This window comes from Hibiscus syriacus, unplaced genomic scaffold, assembly GCF_006381635.1.
Source record: "Hibiscus syriacus cultivar Baekdansim isolate YM2019G1 unplaced genomic scaffold, ASM638163v2 tig00110657_pilon, whole genome shotgun sequence".
In the NCBI taxonomy this organism is placed as follows: Eukaryota; Viridiplantae; Streptophyta; class Magnoliopsida; order Malvales; family Malvaceae; genus Hibiscus; species Hibiscus syriacus.
Genome location: NW_024062817.1, coordinates 180,093 through 201,278, shown reverse-complemented (window position 1 = coordinate 201,278; position 21,186 = coordinate 180,093). Strand labels below are relative to the sequence as shown.

The 21,186-nt window shown below is 33.1% G+C and overlaps 1 pseudogene; it reads right to left on the bottom strand.

Moving 5' to 3' along the window:
* Nucleotides 1–1,294: 1,294 nt before the first annotated feature.
* On the bottom strand, nt 1,295–4,321 carry LOC120137408 (annotated as a pseudogene).
* Between the last annotated feature and the right edge of the window lie 16,865 nt (nt 4,322–21,186).

The following is a 21,186-nucleotide window of genomic DNA, read 5'->3' as shown; positions in this document are numbered from 1 at the left end:
AAGCTGTCATGGCTAAATAAAGGCAGTAAGGTAACATTTGATAGGCGATGCCTCGTGTCTTTTTCAATTGGTAGAAAATATTTTTATAATGCCTGGTGTGATGTTGTGTCTATGGATGCGTGTCATATATTGTTGGGTCGACCCTGGCAGTATGATCGCAGTGTCATTCATGATGGATGGAAGAATACATATTCCCTTAGCATCAAGGGAAAAAAAATTGTGTTGGCACACCGGCGGGAAGGACTCACTCCTACCCCAGTAACCCATAATACTACTCTGCTTTCTATATCCAGGTTTTTAGATGAGATTGAGCATGGCGACGTGGTCTATGCCTTACTACCTTTCGAGAACAATGCAGTAGACGTGGATGCAGATTTACCAGTAGAAGTGCAGCGGTTGCTAGCAGAATTCTCTAACTTGATGCCAGAGGATCTTCCTCCTGGGCTACCACCTATGAGGGATATTCAGCATCAAATTGACCTTGTTCCTGGGTCAAGTTTGCCAAATCGACCAGTATATCACCTCAGTCCCAAGGAGGCTGAAAAGTTGCAGGCTTTGAGACGTTCACAGATATGTATGCAGCTGATCCTTCCTTTGGAAGGATATTTTAGGAGGTAACTGAGGGTCACCGTCATGATTTTGTTTTGCATAATGGGTATCTGTTTCGTGGATTACAGTTGTGCATTCCAGATTGTTCATTGAGGTAGTAAATTATAAGTGAACTCCATAATGAGGGACACTTTGGCCGAGATAAGACCTTGGCCCTTATCTCTTCTGACTTTTATTGGCCCAAGTTGACTAGTGATGTGGCCCATTATGTGGACCGTTATTATGTGTACCAGCGGTCTAAGGGAGTTCTCACCAATGCGGGCTTGTACACTCCCTTACCTGTTCTTGAAGCTCCTTGGTTCGATGTCAGCATGGATTTTGTACTAGGCTTACCCCGCACCCAAAGGGCCTCAGATTCTATCTTTGTTGTGGTTAACAGGTTTTCCAAGATGGCTCATTTTGTAGCTTGCAGAAAGACTATGGATGCTGACCGGATTGCCCATCTCTATTTCAAGGAGATTGTGCGTTTACATGGTGTTCCTCGATCCATCACTTCAGATCGTGATACTAAGTTCATCAGTCATTTCTGGAAGAGCCTGTGGGGGACATTGAGAACGCAGTTAAATTTTAGTAGCGCCTACCACCCCCAGACGGATGGCCAGACCGAGGTGGTGAACCGAAGTTTGGGAAACCTCTTGAGGTGTTTGGCAGGAACGAAGCCGAAGCAGTGGGATTTGGCATTGCCTCAGGCAGAATTTGCCTACAACATATCAAAAAATAGAACCACAGGTTTAAGCCCATTTGAGATTGTCTATGGTCAGAACCCATCCGGGGTGCTGGACTTAGCCCCTATTCCACGTATAGGTCATTTCAGTCCTAAAGCAGATGAGATGACAAAGTATCTTCGGGGTATCCATGAGCAGGTGAAACAAACCATTCATGAGAGCAATACCAAGTACAAGACTCGGGTCGACAATCATCTTCGTCAGGTACTTTTTGATGTTGGTGATTTTGTTTGGGCTGTATTAACTCGTGATCGTTTTCCTGTTTGTGAGTATAATAAGCTTAAGGATCAGAAGATTGGACCTTGTGAGGTCGTGCAGAAGATCAATGATAACGCTTACAGGTTGCGCCTTCCTAGCCACTTGAAGACTTATGATGTCTTTAATGTGAAGCACCTGAGTCATTGTTTTGTGGATTCCGATGACACTACTCTGAACTTGAGGACAAGTTCTTTCCAACCCGGGGTGACTGATGCAGGGGGATCCGAGACAGATGATGCTGAGCTGTCAGATTGCACCTTGATGGCGCTGAGATACCATGAATTGGCAGATCAGCGCAAAGGCGGGAATTGATTGTGACATGTTCCTCATTGGGGTCGTTTTGAGTATGTTTCAGTCTTTTGGCCATAACTTTGGCTACAGGTGTCAGAATCGCGCATAAGACCCCAATCCGAAAAGCTCTTTTCGATGCGCACGCTCTCCACATATCCATGTGGCCATTTTTCAACCTCAAATTCTGCCGTTTTCCCCTCCAAATCACTAGAATTAGATATTTTTTACTATTTATGGTAATATTTCGAATTTCAATTTAGAGTGATTTTCGGGATTTTGCTATTTTTGGAAAAATTTGAATAAAGACGATTTTTGGCAATAACAGTCCGGCTTTTGGACTTATTTTGGCATTGTTTGATTTGATAATATTTTATTAAACCCTAGAGACTTTTTTCTCTAGATTTTTTTGGGTGAATTTTCTCTTGTGAATCATCTGTTGGAGCGCTTGCAGGATAATCACTATTCTGTCTGGCGTCAAAGTTTCTTTGCTTAGAAGTCCAGGGCTAACAGCACATAGATATAGAAGATAATCTTCATACGAGGCATCGTAGACAAGACCAGGATCCGCTGCTAGTACAGGTCGAAAATTACTGGCCCCAAAATCAAAGGGATTTGCAGCAATATAGGTTCTAAAATCTTTAATGGTGTTATTAGAATTGTCTGTCAATGTAGCTGCATAAGAAATGATAAAATTTCAATTTAATAATAAGACAATCACAATTTGATTTAAAAATTAATTTCTAAAATATCTTTAATTACCGGTAGTCATGAGAGCAGATTTTATAGCTGAAATGCTCCAGTCGGGATGTACTGCTCTGAGAAGTGTAACCACACCGGAAACATGAGGACAAGCCATGGAAGCTCCTGAAAATATATTATATTTCACATGTCTTTGATCATATGGAAGCTTTGTAGGAGATGATGCCAGACTCCATGCTGCTAGAATCTGAAATCCCGGAGCGATAATATCAGGCTGTCACCAAAAATAAATACCAGAAATCAAGTCAAACAATATACAAAGTTGATTATATATAAATATATTCTATGATTCACAAATTACTTTGAGAATATAGGGATCAATATGGTTTGGACCACGACTAGAGAACGGTGCCACTAAAGGCGCTTTGTAAGTTCGTGATTGAACCGGCACGATAGTTGCAGTAGGATACATTGTGGAATAGATGTATTGGAGAATTTGAACGCCACTGTCGTATATAACTTCAGTTGTGGGAACAAAATGAATGTCGAAAGATAGTTTATCTCCATCGGATTTGGAGTTAGCTAATATCATACCGACGCCGCCGGCTTTGCTCACTTCAATGCCTTTATCTATATTTAGTCCACTTCCGGTGAAACACACCACAATCTTCCCATTCACCTTGAAAGGGTCAAGTGAACCAGCTAGACAGTACCTAGAGTAAAACAATAGTGGATCTTATTCAATATTACAAAACCAAAAGCGAGAGGAGATGAAAATATACTTACCCTGCAGAGTCGGTAGACACACCAGGGAGAGCTGCATCGCTTGCGTAAACTAATGGATACATGACATTCCTTGTGTTATGTGACATGCTATATCCCTACAAACAAAAAAAAGGTTCATGAATTTATGATTTATGATAATTATAATGTATTATCAGATCGGATCTTACGGGGATTTCTACGCCACTTCCGAGATAGACGGGCGAGTAAAATCGTCGGTCGATGGAGCTAGCACCAACAATTATGATCCACGGTGCTACATTTGACAACGTTGATGGGTTAGGACCACTGTTCCCGGCAGCGCATACTGTGATGATGTTGCGACTTAAAGCATGCAACGATCCGATAGCCATGACATCTTGGTTGAAAGATTTTTATTGGGGGAGGCTGATGGAGACACTAAGTACGTCGACACCATCACCTATGGCCGCATCAAAGGCCGCAAGGATATCCTCGGGCACACATACGTTGCCGTCGGACTTTGGCTTACCAGGGATTGCCCAACATGCCTTGTAAACGGCAATGCGGGCCAAAGGAGCACCTCCTGAGGCTGTACCCCTTGCAACCCCTCCGATGCCAGCGGCATACTGGACTCGTCGACCCGCTACAATGGAGGCCGTGTGGGATCCGTGGCCGTCGGTATCTCATGCCGAAATATAGTCTTCCGACGAGTTAACTTTTCCGTACAAGTTGGTAAAACCATTGGTGAAGTATTGAGCTCCGATTAATTTTCTGCGACAACACAAATATTTTATTAATTGTGCAATGATTTCTGCGACGACACAAATATTTTATCAATTGTACAATGATACCATTATCACAAACTTCACTCACCTATTGCAGTGGATTGTGTTGAAAGCATCTACTTCTGTGCATATACCTTTCAATCTTGATGGGACAGGATCCATTCCTTCATCAATGAAGCTTGTGTTGTAAATTGGCATACCAAATTGCATTATTAGCCAACATTATGGGTGGCAATTTGGTGGCATTAATGGGGCGGCAAAATTGGTCAAATTTGGCCACCAAATTGTTGAAAATTTTGGATGGTAAAACTATGCAATTAGTCATTGTAATTTAGGGTATTTATAAATTAGTCCTTAAAGCTTCAACTATAAATACCCTAACTCATTTAGCTTCAAAACCATCCCAAAGCATTCTAGCTTTCTTCCAATACTAGAGAATTTAGAGAGTTTCTTGAGAGTTATTTTCTCTTTTTTATCAAGAGAGAATTATCATTTTTTTCTCTTTTGGTAGATCGAGAGAAGTTGTAATTCCTATTTTCTCATAGTGAAATTCTTCTAATGTTGCCCGTAGTTTTTACCCTACATTATTTAGGGGTTTTCACGTAAAATTTGTGTCTCTTTTATCTTCATTTTTATTTTCTCAAATTATCAGTTGCGATTTTGCTCTATCCGATAGCCGTCTTCCGCAACAATTGGTATCAGAGCTAGATTAGAGTGTGTAATATCTGCTTATTGTCTTTGTGGCTGCCACCAAAAGGTGGATCCTCCAACATAAGAAAGCAAGAATGTATTACCCATTCTTTGAAGGTTCCAGAGAACTATTCACGATAGTGAAATAGTGGGAGCTATCCGTAAAAGAAGCTATGGCAACGAAATTTGATATTGAAAAATTCAATGGGAGAAATTTCTCATTGTGGAAATTGAAGATGAAGGCCATCCTGAGGAAAGACGGGTGTCTAGCAGCTATCAGTGAAAGGCCGGTAGATTTCACAGATGACAACAAATGGATCGAAATGGACGGGAATGCTATGGAAAACTTTCATCTAGCATTAGCAGATGAAGTATTGTCAAGCATCGAGGAGAAGAAGACAGCTAAGGAGATATGGGTTCATCTCACCAAATTGTACGAGGCCACATCGTTGCACAATAAAATTTTCCTTAAGAGAAAATTGTACACTCTCCGTATACCAGAATCTACTTTAGTGACAGAGCACTTAAATACGCTGAACACTTTATTTTCTCAGCTTACATCCTTAAGCTGTAAAATAGGAGAACAAGAACGTGCTGAACTTCTACTTCAAAGTCTACCAGATTCGTACGATCAACTCATCATCAACTTGACAAACAGTAATGTCACCAGTCTAGTCTTCGATGACGTTGCAGTTTTTGTTCTACAAGAAGAAAATCGGTGCAAGAACAAGGAAGACAGACAAGTAAATCTGTAACAAGTAGAAGCGTTGACAACGACGAGATGGAGATCAACATAACGTGGCCAAAGCAGCAGTCACAAACATGGTAGATCGAAGTCGAGGAGCAAGAAGAATTTAAAGTGCTACAACTGTGGAAAGAAGGGTCACTTGAAGAAGGATTGTTGGAGTCTAAATAAAAACTCCAATCCATAAGGCAATACCGCAAACACTTCAGATGATGGAGATGCTCTATGCTGTGAAGCGTCAACCACCGTGGAATGCAGAAAAAGATTTACAGATATATGGCTCATTGATTCAGGAGCGACATATCACATGACCTCAAGAAGAGAATGGTTTCATCATTATGAACCTGTCTAGGAGGATCTGTGTATAGTTGCAATGATCATGCCTTAGAGATCGTTGGTGTGGGAGCCATCAAATTAAAGATGTATGATGGAACAATTAAAGTTGTTCGAGATGTGCGGCACGTGAAAGGCCTGAAGAAAAATTTATTATCCTACGGATTGTTGGATAATAATGCTAGCAAGATTGAAAAACGGAAAGGAATCATGAAGGTGTTCCGTGGAGCGCTTGTGGTGCTGAAAGGTGAAAAGATAACTGCAAACTTGTACATGCTAAAGGGAGAGACATTGCTAGAAGCAGAAGCATATGTTGCCTCATGTAGTTCAAATTCTGCAATGCTATGGCATAAGAAACTTGGACACATGTCATAATAAGGAATGAAAGTCCTTGTGGAGCAAAAGTTACTTCCAGGCTTAATAAAGGTATCACTTACTTTGTGTGAGCATTGCATAACAAGTATGCAGCACCGGTTGAAATTCAACACATCAAATTCTAGAGGCAAAAGTGTTCTAGAATTGGTTCACTCTGACGTATGGCAAGCACCAGTAACATCCCTAGGTGGAGCAAAATATTTTGTCTCATTTATTGATGATTACTCTAGGAGATGTTGGGTGCACCCTATTAAGAAGAAGTCATGCGTGTTTTCAACTTTCAAAAACTTCAAAGCGCGGGTGGAACTTGATTCTGGAAATAAGATCAAGTGTTTCAGAACAGATAATGGAGGAGAATACACAAGCGAAGAATTTGATGACTTTTGCAGGAAAGAAGGCATCAAAAGATAGTTCATAGTGGCGAACACTCCTCAACAAAATGGAGTGGCAGAGCGGATGAACAGAACCTTGTTAGAAAGAACAAGAGCAATGTTGAGGGATGCAGGCCTAGAAAAATCATTCTGGGCAGAAGCAGACAATACCGCTTGTTATTTGGTGAATTGAGCTCCATCAACTGCAGTAGAGCTGAAAATACCAATAGAGATGTGGACTGGAAAACCAGCTGATTATTCAAACCTCCATGTATTTAGAAGTATAGTGTATGTGATGTACAACTCCCAAGAAATTTTAAAGTTGGATCCAAATCCAGGAAATGCAAATTCTTGGGGTATACTGATAGAGTAAAGGGGTATCGCTTATGGGATCCTACTACCCGCAAAGTGATCATCAGTAGAGATGTTATCTTTGTAGAAGATAAACTACAAAGAAAAAAAGACGATGAAAGCGCTGAAAAGTCAGAGACTACTCAGATACATGTGGAAAAAGAGTTTGAACAAGGAGATTCTTCTGAAGCAGAGAGTTCTGAAGCTCCAACAACTCGTCAATCAGACGTGTGAGAAGACATCCCAATTGGCACTCAGATTATGTTATAGAAGGTAATATTGCATATTGCCTTTTAACAGATGACGATGAGCCATCAACATACCAGGAGGCAATAAACAACTCAGATGTTTCACTGTGGATGATGGCGATGCAAGAATAAATTGAAGCCCTTCATAAAAATAATACATGGGACCTTGTGCCACTACCACAAGGAAGGAAGCCAATTGGTAACAAATGGGTCTTCAAAATCAAGCAAAATGGTGACGATCAAGTTGAGAGGTATCTTACAAGACTGGTGGTCAAAGGATGTGCTCAAAAAGAAGGTATTGATTTTAATGAAATATTTTCTCCTGTGGTTCGACTAACAACAGTTCGAGTAGTTTTGGCAATGTGTGCTACATTGGACTTACATCTGGAGCAGCTAGATGTTAAAATAGCTTTTCTTCATGGAAATCTTGAAAAAGAAATTTATATGCTCCAGCCTAAAGGTTTTGAAGAAAAAGAAAAGAAGAACTTGGTTTTCAGGTTGAACAAATCTCTTTACGGTCTAAAGCAGGCGCCGAGGTGTTGGTATAAGAGATTTGATTTTTTCATTATGTGCCTTAGATATAAAAGACTTAATGCAGACCCTTGTGCTTATTTCAAGAGGTCTGGTGATAACGATTTTGTTATTTTGCTAATGTATGTGGATGACATGTTGGTTGCAGGACCCAACAAAGATCATATTGAAGAATTGAAGGCATAACTGGATAGGGAATTTGAAATGAAGGACTTGGGATCAACAAACAAGATTCTACGGATGCAAATTCACCGAAACAGAAGTAATAGGAAGATTTGGCTTTCACAAAAGAATTACTTGAAGAAAATCTTGTCACGATTCAACATGCAAGATTGTAAGTCAATTTCTACCCCTCTTCCTATTAACTTCAAATTATCCTCCAGTATAAGTTCTAGCAGTGAAGAAGAGATGATGGAGATGTCTCGAGTACCGTATGCATCAGCAGTGGGAAGTTTAATGTTCGCTATGATATGCACAAGATCAGACATTGCACAAGCAGTGGAGTGGTTAGTCGGTACATGAAGAATCTAGGAAAAGAGCATTGGAATACAGTAAAGAGGATCCTGAGATACATCAAAGGGACCTCAAATATTGCATTATATTACGGAGGATCAAACTTACTAATCAATGGGTATGTAGATTCTGACTATGCAGGGGACTTGGATAAAAGCAAATCTACTACATGATATGTGTTTAAAGTTGCTGGTGGAGCTGTAAGCTGGGTTTCAAAATTGTAGTCAGTTGTGGCTACATCCACAACATAAGCAGAATATGTAGCAGTTACACAAGCCAGTAAAGAAGCAATATGGTTGAAGATGTTATTGGAGGATCTTGGGCACAATCAAGAGAATGTCTCTCTATTTTGTGATAGTCAAAGCGCCTTGCATCTAGCAAGGAATCCAACATTTCATTCAAGGACAAAGCACATACGAGTTCAGTACCATTTCATTCGTGAAAAGGTGGAAGAAGGGACAGTAGATATACAGAGATCCATACCAAAGACAACATAGCAGATTTTATGACGAAGGCAATCAACGCTGATAAATTTACCTGGTGTCGATCCTCCTGTGGCCTGTCAGAGACGTAAGCAACATGAAAGGTACAAGGTAGAAAGAATGGTGTGAAGATATGAGTGTTCCAATCAAATCTTCAAGTGGGAGATTGTTGAAAATTGGCACACCAAATTACATCATTAGTCAACATTATGGGTGGCAATTTGGTGGCATTAATGGGGCGGCAAAATTGGTCAAATTTGGCCACCAAATTGTTGAAAATTTTGGATGGTAAAACTATGCAATTAGTCATTATAATTTAGGATATTTACAAATTAGTCCTTAAAGCTTCAACTATAAATACCCTAGCTCATTTAGCTTCAAAACCATCCCAAAGCATTCTAGCTTTCTTCCAATACTAGAGAATTTAGAGAGTTTCTTGAGAGTTATTTTCTCTTTTTTATCAAGAGATAATTATCATTGTTTTCTCCTTGGTAGATCGAGAGAAGTTGTAATTCCTATTTTCTCATAGCGAAATTCTTCTATCGTTGCCCGTGGTTTTTACCCTACATTATTTAGGGGTTTTCCACGTAAAATTTGTGTCTCTTTTATCTTCATTTTTATTTTCTCAAATTATCAGTTGCGATTTTGCTCTATCCGATAGTCGTCTTCCACAACAACTTGGTGATTCTGGCCACACCAAAATAAAAAATATCCCAAAACATTAAACATATAACAATGTCAAATAATAAATCATATATAAATAATTAGGAAATTGTATAAATCAAAGTTTAGAGTTAGACGGATTACCACTATCAATAAAACCAATAATTTGATTTTGACCATATTGAGCATTAACCTTAAATTTCCTCCCATTTGAGTTCCACTCCATGAATAATCATTTAATCCACGAAATCCCAAGATCTTGTAGTCTGAGTTTGGTATTTTCCATGTGAAGGAATAACTGATATTATCTCCTCCGTTTCTATGAAAAAATAAAGAATCATTATTAGTACTTCAATCATAAATTCTAAACTAAGATTTACATTTCGATCCAACTACTTGAGACTTATTCAACAAATATTAAGAGTAAAATAATTACTAGAGAGCTTTGAGGCTTCATTTCAAGTAAGCTTAGCCGCAAAACCATTGATGTTGTTTTTGTAGGTATAGAGAAGTGAACTTTTAGCATCATTCTCAGACTCTTTCACGAAATGCAGATATGAAAGATGAAATTCTTCAATTTCGTGAAGTGTTTTTGTTCCGTCATGTTTGCCAAAATATACTATATATATCTTATTCTCCACTGATAAGACTAATGGTGGAATAAAAATCAAAGCAAGAAATAAATAATAGGATGACATCTTCATATTTATAAAGTATGCAAATTTTCCTCAAAAAAAATTGAAATACTTAGGTAAGTTATGTAACTAATTTCAGTCATATATATAGCTTTTCAATAAACCCTATTACACTAGAGTGTTTACTCAAATTTTATCTAATGTTATGTACCTTTTATTTTTAAATTTAAAAATGATTTATTGAGTTTTGAATATCTAAACCACTTTCCAATTTAATAGTTATATACTTTTTAAATTTAAAATTGTCTATTTGTTTTTTGCAAAAAATAATTATCTAATATTATAATTTTTAAACTTAAAATGATTTATCTAATCTTAATTGTTTAAATAATTTTTTTAGATTTAAAAACTACAATGTCAATTTAGAACAGTTATGAATTTAAAAAATTACGATAAGTAAACTTAAAACACTACATTATCAATTTAGAAATTATCTAATATTATATATTTTAAAATTTAAATAATTTATTTAATCTTAATTATTTATTTTTTAATTTGATGAGATATTTTTTTGCTTGAATTGGAATCCTATCATATCAAGCTTAAATAACGTTTTTATTTTTAAAAAATGATAGGATAATGTTTTATTTCGATTATTTAATAAGCAAAATTGAATGAGTATTTTTAAATTTTTATCCATTTATATTTTGTAGCTTCATTTTGAAAGGCCTCATGGAAAGCAATTTGGGCCTGTAGAGGTCCAGCTTCTGAATTATGTTCATTAAATTTGCTGCCACATAAAAATAGAATGACAATGGGTAGAGATGGGTTGGTGTTTGAGTCAATTTAAATTGATAAGTATATTTTTCATTCGAATTTAATTTGATTTGAGTTTAAGGAGGTTTTATTTTATCTAAAATTTAACACGATTTTGAGATAAAAATCTGCATTTTACTTGATATGATTCGATAAAAATATACTTTTTTCATCAAAAAATTAGAAGAAGTATATAGAAGAAATTTATACTATAATCCCAAATTAAATAGGAGATTTATCAACCTAAACCTAACACCGACCTCACCCTTTACAAAACTCAATTCGAGCTGTATTTTAAAAAAACTGCATACCAAAATCCATAGAATTCATGTCAAATTAGCATTCATATATATATATATTATTTGATGGATTCGTTAAAAATGGAGAGATGATATCATTTTGGATTTTTATAGAAATGAGAGGAAAAAAAGAGAGAAATAATCCAAAATGAGTCATTTTAATTTTTTTAAGATCCAAATAATGTCATTTAAGTATGTTATTAGATTGTCTATCATGTCATCGTATCATTTGTGATTTACAATTACGTGTCCAAAAAATAAGAATATGTCAAAATTGAATGATTAAATTGAACTTTTTTAACATTAATGACAAAAAATAAAAAATGAGTTATAAAATTTATAATTTATCCAAAAATAAAAAATTAACATGTAAAATATTGTTTTATCCATATTAGTTATAAAGATTTAACGACGTTAAAAATTACTATAATTTAAAAGAACATTTTAAATCTAGATAATTCAAATTGAATTTGAAATATATACGCTAAAATTAGGCTATTTTCATCATTGATTACTCTTTTTATTAAGCTATAGTGATTACAAAGTAATATTTGTTTTAAATACTCTCAATCATTTTATAATGAACGTTCAATCACTCATGTTGCAGCCACTTGTACTCGAACTAGAGACTTATAAGAATAACTACCATTCATTTGACCACTAAGATAATTTGATTTGTATCCATCATAATTACTTACATTGATACATTTGCTTGTTCGTTTATATATTTTCATTTTACTTTATGATGTTTGTTAATAATATTGGATCTAGACAATATTTGGAATCAACTTAAATTAAACACAAAATAGGAGGCCAATTTCTTTTTTGCACTAATTTTCCAAATCCAAAACAGTTAAATTCCAAATTTTAATTAAAAATATCAAACTATTACAATAAAAAGCTATATTTTCAAGACTAGTGTCTTGTGTCATGAGTCATGCACAATAACACGCATCAATATGTATATGATCCTCTAAGAAGTTCTTTGTAGCATAGTAGGTTTAAGTATACATATAAAATATAATTAATTTAGTTTCTGAAATATTTTACAAAACACACACTTGGAATGATGTGAACATTTCATGTGAATTATATGATTATATGATCCTCTAAGAAGTTCTTTGTAGCATATTAGTTTTAAGTAGAGATATATAATATAATTAATTCAGTTTATGAAATATTTTACAAAACACACACTTGGAATAATGTGAACATTTCATGTGAATTATATGATTAAATTTCTAGTTATATTATTTGTGGTAGGTGAAATTTAATTCTAGCCATTGGTATAATTTATTTTTGACCGTTAGATAAAAGATAAATCAAATATAAATAAAGGTCATTTACATCTCATTTGAATCATTCCATTCTTGAGTAACATAAACAAAGAATTTACTTTTACCATATTGAGCATTTGTTAACAAATTCCCTCCCATTTGAGCTCCACTTTATGAATGATCATTTAATTCTACGAAATCTCATGATCTTGTTGCATGTGTTTAATATTTTTCATGAGAAGGAATCTTAATATTATCTTTCTATAAAATTAAAAAAAATCATTAACATTTCAATCACAAATTCTAAAATGAAATTTAGATTTTGATTCTAAAAAAATTAAATTTCATCTCATTTGAGTTCCGCTCCATGAATAATCATTTAATCCCACGAAATCCCGATCTTGTAGTCTGAGTTTGGTATTTTCCATGTGAAGGAATAACTGATATTATCTCTTCCGTTTCTATTAAAAAAAATTAAAAAATCATTATTAGTATTTCAATCATAAATTCTAAAATAAAATTTACATTTCGATCCAACTACTTGAGACTTATTCAACAAATATTAAGAGTAAAATAATTACTAGAGAGATTTGAGGCTTCATTCGGAGTAAGCTTAGCCGCAAAGCCATTGATGTTTATAAAGTATGCAATTTTTCTCAAAAAAAAAAAATTTGAAATAGTTAGGTAAGTTCTATAACTAATTTCAGTCATATATATATATAGCTTTTTAATAAACCCTATTACACTAGAGTGTTTACTCAAACTTTATCTAATGTTATCTATCTTTTAATTTAAATTTAAAAATGATTTATTGAGTATTGAATATTTTAACCACTTTCCAATTTAATAGTTATATACTTTTTAAATTTAAAATTGTCTATTTGTTTTTTGCAAAAAATAATTATCTAATATTATAATTTTTAAACTTAAAATGATTTATCTAATCTTAATTATTTAAATAATTTTTTTAGATTTAAAAACTACATTGTCAATTTAGAACACTTATGAATCTAAAAAATTACGATAAGTAAATTTAAAGCACTACATTATCAATTTAGAAATGATCTAATATTATATATTTTAAATTTAAATAATTTATTTAATCTTAATTATTTATTTTTTAATTTGATGAGATATTTTTTCGTTTGAATTGGAATCCTATCATATCAAGCATCTGAATTCGGTTCATTAAATTTGCTGCCACATATTCATAGAATGATAATGGGTTGAGATGGGTTGGTGTTTGAGTCAATTTAAATCCATAAGTATATTTTTCATTCGAATTTAATTTGATTTGAGTTTAAGGAGGTTTTATTTTATCTAAAATTTAACACGAATTTTGAGATAAAAATATGCATTTTACTTGATTTGATTCGATAAAAATATACTTTTTTCATCAAAAAAATTAGAAGAAGTATATAGAAGAAATTTATACTATAATCCCAAATTAAATAAGAGATTTATCAAACCTAAACCTAACACTGACCTCACCTTTACAAAACTCAATTCGAGCTGTATTTTTTATAAAAAAAACTGCATATTAAAATCCATAGAATTCATGTCAAATTAGCATTCATATATATATATATATTATTTGATGGATTTGTTAAAAATGGAGAGATAGAAAATTGATAATTCAAATTGAATTTAAAATATATACGCTGAAATTGGGCTATTTTCATCATTGATTACTCTTTTTATTAAGCTATGGTGATTACGAAGTAATATCTGTTTTAAATACTCTCAATCATTTAAAAATTAATGTTTAATCATCCATGTTGCAACCACTAGTACTCGAACTCGAGAATTATAATAATAACTACCATTCATTTGACAACTGAGATAATTTGATTCGTATCTATCATAATTACTTACATTGATACATTTGCTTGTTTGTTTATATATTTTCATTTTACTTTATAATGTTCGATAATAATATTAGATCTAGACTATATTTGGAATCAAATTAAATTAAACTCCTAAATAGGAGGCCATTTTTTTTACTACTTTCCCCAATCCAAAACAATTAAATTCCAACTTTTAATTAAAAATATCGAACTCTTACAATAAAAAGCTACATTTTCAAGACTAGTGTCTTGTGTCATGAGTCATGCACAATAACACGCATCAATATGTATATGATCCTCTAAGAAGTTCTTTGTAGCATATTAGGTTTAACTAGACAGATATAATACAATTAATTCAGTTTCTGAAATATTTTACAAAACACACACTTGGAATAATGTGAACATTTCATGTGAATTATATGATTAAATTTTTAATTATACTATTTGTGGCAGGTAAAATTTAATTCTAACTATTGGTATAATTTACTTTTGACCTTTAGATAAAAGATAAATCAAATATAAATAAAGGTCATTTTCATCTCATTTGAATCATTCCATTCTTGAGTAACATAAACAAAGAATTTATTTTTGACCATATTGAACATTTGTCAACAAATTCCCTCCCATTGAGCTCCACTCGATAAATGATCATTTAATTTCTCGAAATTTCGTGATCATGTTGTCTATGTTTAATATTTTTCATGAGAAGGAATTGCCAATATTATGTCTTCCATTTATATAAAAAATATATATATATATATATATATATATATATATATATATATATATATATATATTAACATTTCAATCATAAATTCTAAAATGAAATTCAAATTTTGATTCAACTTTAGACTTATTCAAGAAATATCAAGAGTAAATTAATTACAAAAGAGCTTAGATGCTTCATTCAAAGTAAGCTTAGCAACAAAACCATTGATGTTGTACTGTAATTATATAAAAGTGAAGTTTTAGCTTCTTCCTCGGGCTATTTTACGTATTGCATATAAGAAAGAGGAGAGGAATTTTTTAATTTCATTAATGTTTTCATCCCATTATGTTCGCCAAAATATACTATATAAGCCAACATAGATAAAATAAAAAACTAATTATATAATATTTTAATAAAATAATATACTCTTTCTCCACTAATAAAACCAATGGATAATGAAAAACAAAGTAAGAAAAAAATAGGAAATTGATATCTTCATATTTAGAAATTCCACAATTTTTCTTAGAAATAAAATAAATATTTAGGTAAATTTTGTAAACTAGTTTTAGCCATATATATAGCTTTTCAATAAACCCTAATACACTAGTTTATCTACTCAAAATTTATCTAATATTATCGAACTTTTAAATCTAAAAATAATTTATTAAATATTAAATATCTAAACTACTTTTCAATTTAAGAGTTAAAATATATATATTTTAAATTTAGAACACTATATTATCAATCTAGAATTATCTAATATTTAAAAAAAATATTTAATATTATAAATTTTAAAGTTAAAATGATTTATTTAATCTTATTGTTTAAATAAATACTTTTAGATTTAAAACAGTACATTATAAATTTAGAACACAATTATCAATTTAAAAATTATCTAATTAAATTTAAAACATTATACTATACATTTTAGATTTAAAATTATTTGAGTTAGAATCTTATCATCTTAAGATTAAATAAGGTAGGTTTTTTTCTAAAATGATGGGATACTTTTTATTTAGATTATTTAATATACAGAATTGAATATATTTTTAAAAATTTGTATTCATTCCTATTTTGTAGCTTCATTTTGAAAGGAACCTTGAAAAGAAATTTGGACTTTTAGAGGCTCAACTTCTGATTTGTTTCCTGAGCAATTCATTGGTGTTTATTATCAGTTTCTTTGGCCAAATACAGCAGGCACCGAAATTATTTTGCCTAAATGGCTTCAAACTTTATTTGGTCATTTATTGTAAATGTTATAGTAATAGGGAAACTCGTCATGTTGATGTGACAAGTTCCCTTAGAAATATTTTTTTAATAGTCCAAGTTAAATGAGTTCTATGTGGGTCAATATTTTAATATATCAACAGGAACTCATCACGTCGACATGATGAGTCAGGTCAGATATTATTATTTTTAAATTCAGTAAATAATTTAAAAATGAAAAAAAGAGAAATAAATCAGGATAACTCTTCATGTTGAGGTGACGAGTTTCCTTTGAGTTTAAAAAAAACTAGACGTTTAGAGCAGTTGGACAACTGGCATATGCAACGGTCAGATTCTAATGATTAACATGGAAGTCGTCAACTTAACGTGACGAGTTCAGTGGGATATAAAAAAACTATTCGTTAGGTTTGGGTTATAAATAGGGATTTAGGGTTTTTATTGTGTTTTGTTAAGAAAAAATTAAATGTAACACCCCAACCGTACCCGACCCGGATACGAGTCCGAGGTGTCACATTGACCAGTCAAAGCATATAATTTTATAAAAACCATAGAAAACTTAAAACTTTTATTCTATAAAGTAATTCTTTTACATAAACATGTTTAAAACCTTAACAGACTCCATTAGAGCGTACATATATAATGACTTAGTTACATGTCAACATACTAAATTATATGACAAGACATACTTTACAAAATATTTCTGATTTGAACTTTGCGCGGAGATATGCTGCTCTACGGATCCGAAGCTTGATCTTCTGACTTATCCACACCTACGTGTAAGACACTTACACGCTAAGTCATAGACTTAGTGAGACATGTAAATATATAAAGTAAACTAACAAATGCATGAACATCTTATGTAATACACATTATACTTATATACCTATTGAACTAATCACTAACATGTTTATCCTTACTTATTTCCTTGTCATTAATTCAATTCCATCATATGAGCATATATTGAACATAAACATATAATATAATTTCAAAACACAACAATACATGAATAATTACTATGATCATATCATACATAACCATATAACATCTCATATCACCATTACACATATGCACTTGTTACCATTATTATCATATGATCCTAACTTATCACTTATACATATCACATATCACATATACCACTTCACGAGAAACACACATATTATTATATCAAATTATGTTTTCTCTTCAAAGCCCATGCACACTATTGAGAACTTAAAGTATGTGAGTACATAGAGGTTGTGCACAATGCTGTCACCACAGATCGTATAAATCCCACTAGGGGCGCGTAGAATTTGTCCCGTATGACCACTATGTCCCAAAGGACCACTATTTCCCGAAAGACCACTATTTCCTGAAGGACCACTCCTTAAGAACCATATACATAATACAATGAACTAAATAAGTGTACCGAAGTACCACATATACGTTCCACAGAATTACATATATGTCCCGAAGGACCACATAGAACCCTCGACTCTTGGCATGCCAACTATACCTATAGCTCTCATAACACATGACATGGGCATTACTTTTTATATCTTTTCACATATTCACGTAGGCACATAGTTCACTTTCACATAGCATATTTCCATGTAATTCACGTTCACTTATCACATAGCTTTTCACTTTTACTTGTATTCCTTTTCACATAGTTCATAGTCATGATTCTTATCTCATAACACATGTTCGCATATGCATGTTCCCATACACTCCCTTCATTCAATTAGAACATCTAATCTATCTTATTATACTAACGTGTATTCATATCATTCATTTTACATACATAAATATCATATAACATTCTATTAGAAACACATATGAGTCATATTACTTTCACATATATTTTATCATATATCTCATGATCACATGATCTATTATCATAAATACATGCATTTACATAGTTCACACATAAAGATGCATTCAACAATTAGACATATGCATTTACTCATATATCATACATATAAAACAATATCACTACATGTTTATGTTTTAGTATTTATATCATATAATATCATAATTAAACTCATCACAAGTCTTAATTTCTTAACATAACGTACACTTACTATCATGTACTCACCTGGTCTCAATTAAGACTCTTAAGCTCTTGTTTTCTTTGTGTACCTTACTCTGCCGACCTATCCGAACTTTGCTTTCGATCGATGTCTACACAATCATATATTTATACTATCAGTATCCCATTGATATACTATAATCTATAATTTCTTAGACTGAAAGAAAGATTTATTCCATTTCCCATTGAAGTGCCTCGGTACATTCTACAGTGAATCGATGCATTCTTTAACATGTGCATCGATGCATTATCTATGCACCGGTACACAATTCACCTTCGATGTTCTAATCTTAAGGGGGTGCATCGATGCACTCCTTATGCATCGATGCACTAATTGCATTCGATGTTCATTTATTTAAGAGTGCATCGATACACATTGAAGATGCATTGATGCACACAACCCAAAAATTACATTTTGAGCCTGAAAATTCTTACTTTGTCCTCAAATTCTACTTATTAACCCCTCCTTATACCATAAAACTTATTATACATATGTAAACCTTCTTATAACACTATAACACTTCACTATCCTCATAATTCACCATAATTCTTGAATTAAAGAATTTTATCAAATTTTCCATGTGTTCTTAGTTCAATTCTATCACCTCTAACTTCTTAATTAACCATTTGACAAGTCAAATCCATCCTTAGAACTTCAAAAACCTTTCTGTAACAAAAGTTCATTTATGAACTCTTAATAGAAATTCCTTTCGATTTCTCTCTTCTTGGTGTTTTAAGCTTACATAAGCTTTACTTAAGCTTATATAACACCCAAATAATCAAAACCTACTTAATATTCAAGTAAACAACCATAAAAACCAACTTACCTTTTGTAGCTAAACTCCACGTGAAGAAGAGAAAGCAAGAAGAAGAAAGAAAGCTTACAGATATCTCTCTTCCCACGTGTTATTTTCCTAAATATGGGAGATAAAAAAATATCCTCCAAACCAAATTACCATAATAACCGTATAATCCTTTCATATTTACCCTTTATCCAATATTGAAATATTCTTATAAAAATCCTTAAACTTTTCAAGTTCCTAAATTGATCCCCAAATTTAAAAAAAATCTCATTTTAGTCACTGACCCGGATTTCAGGATGTTACATTAAAAGTTCCCAAAAAATGTTATCGGAGAAGAAATGTTATGCCTTGATGCTATCCATATTACTTCGCTAGAACTCGATCCGGAAGAAGAATGAGGTATTCTTCAACGAGGAATGACACTAGGAGATCCGCATCAGCATATTATTTTCTATCTACAACAGTCCAGACTATATCCAACGACATTTTTCATGTTTTAAGGTGAACTCGGCACTAATTTCGACACTGATTGAACGTTGGGGGCCCGAAACACATATTTTCTATTTTTCGAGTGGTGAGGCAACGAAAACATTGGAAGATGACACTTACCAACTCAGTGTTCCGATTAATGATGAGACACTAGTGAGGCACAACGATTTCAACCAATTCGATGTTGTTCACCAAGTTTTGAGAAAGATGCCACCACTAGAGGTATTAGACGTGTAACCCCCAGACTGATGCGAGTAACCCGATCCGATCTGAGAAGTCACATTAGGGCCACTGGAGCGACCCACTGTAAAAATGGCGGAAAATTTAAAACTTTTATTAAAACATATAACTTATAAAATGATTTATCAGGATGCAAAAATAAAACAGATTTTCATACTCGTATATAAAACAAAATACAATTACATGCCCCCTAATCACATGTACCGTACTCTGCAACAGCACCGGAAGAACTCCCTTACTGAAGTCGATAACTGCACTGGTATAATTCTTTTAACCTACAATGTTGAGTAATAGAGTGAGCTTCGGAAAGCTCAGTAATACAGAACTACCAGATGATGTTGATGAACGTGCAGATACAGATAAATATATATTTCCTTATTGTTTCCGAACATTTATAGATTTTTATGCTGAGCATAGATATTTCAGATGATTGAGTTCAGGAGATCAGAATAGGTTGTCTAGTGTGTTCCCGTAAAACCAGTAAAAAGATACAGATTTTTATTTTAAAACATATATATATACACCCCCATCCTTTCACAATCTGTTTGTGTAGGTTCCCCGGAACCATACACCCCGCACAACCAGTGAGGCCCTGAGCACACAGCTGAGAAGCCTACAAATAATCTTCCTCCAACAATAAACCCCCTAGATAAAACATTTCTTCGTTAGTAAATGGAGATATCAGAAATCAAAACAGAATTCAGAACAGATATCAGAACAGAATCCATATCAGAAATCAGAACAGAATTCAGGTCATGTATCAGAACAGAATTCAAGTCGAAAATCAGATAAAATATTTATATGATTAGAAAACACACCAGAGTTTACAGATATTATTTAGAGGTACAAGATAATCTTATCAAGAAGAGAAATACAGATCTTTAGTATACCGATAAAATACAGGAAGTTAGAAATACTATTGGAAAAGTTCATTAATTGACTAAATCATCAGTTACTCAGAATGTGAATTATCAGGATCATATCTTATTCGGACAGTTTTCAGAAGTTGTACGTAATCAGAAGGGTATTTAGAATCCTTTACATACATGTCAATTAATCGGATAATCAAATAACTTGAGAACGAAGATTCAGAATCTTAATAATCTATGTCGATTGGTCAATTCATTTTCCTTCCAGGGTATTTACTCTTTAATACCACAAATTCTTGTCCATAGATCATCTTCAGAATCATCGCTGAATAGATCTTACAATGGTCTTTATTTCATTTCCAAGCTTCCACGATATCATGAAATACGGACATGCTTGATTTGTAGTTCATGTTCCATAAGGACAATACATCTTATAAACTCGTCAGAATTTCCAGACTTATCCAATTCACTTACTTAATCCTCAGTCATTGAGG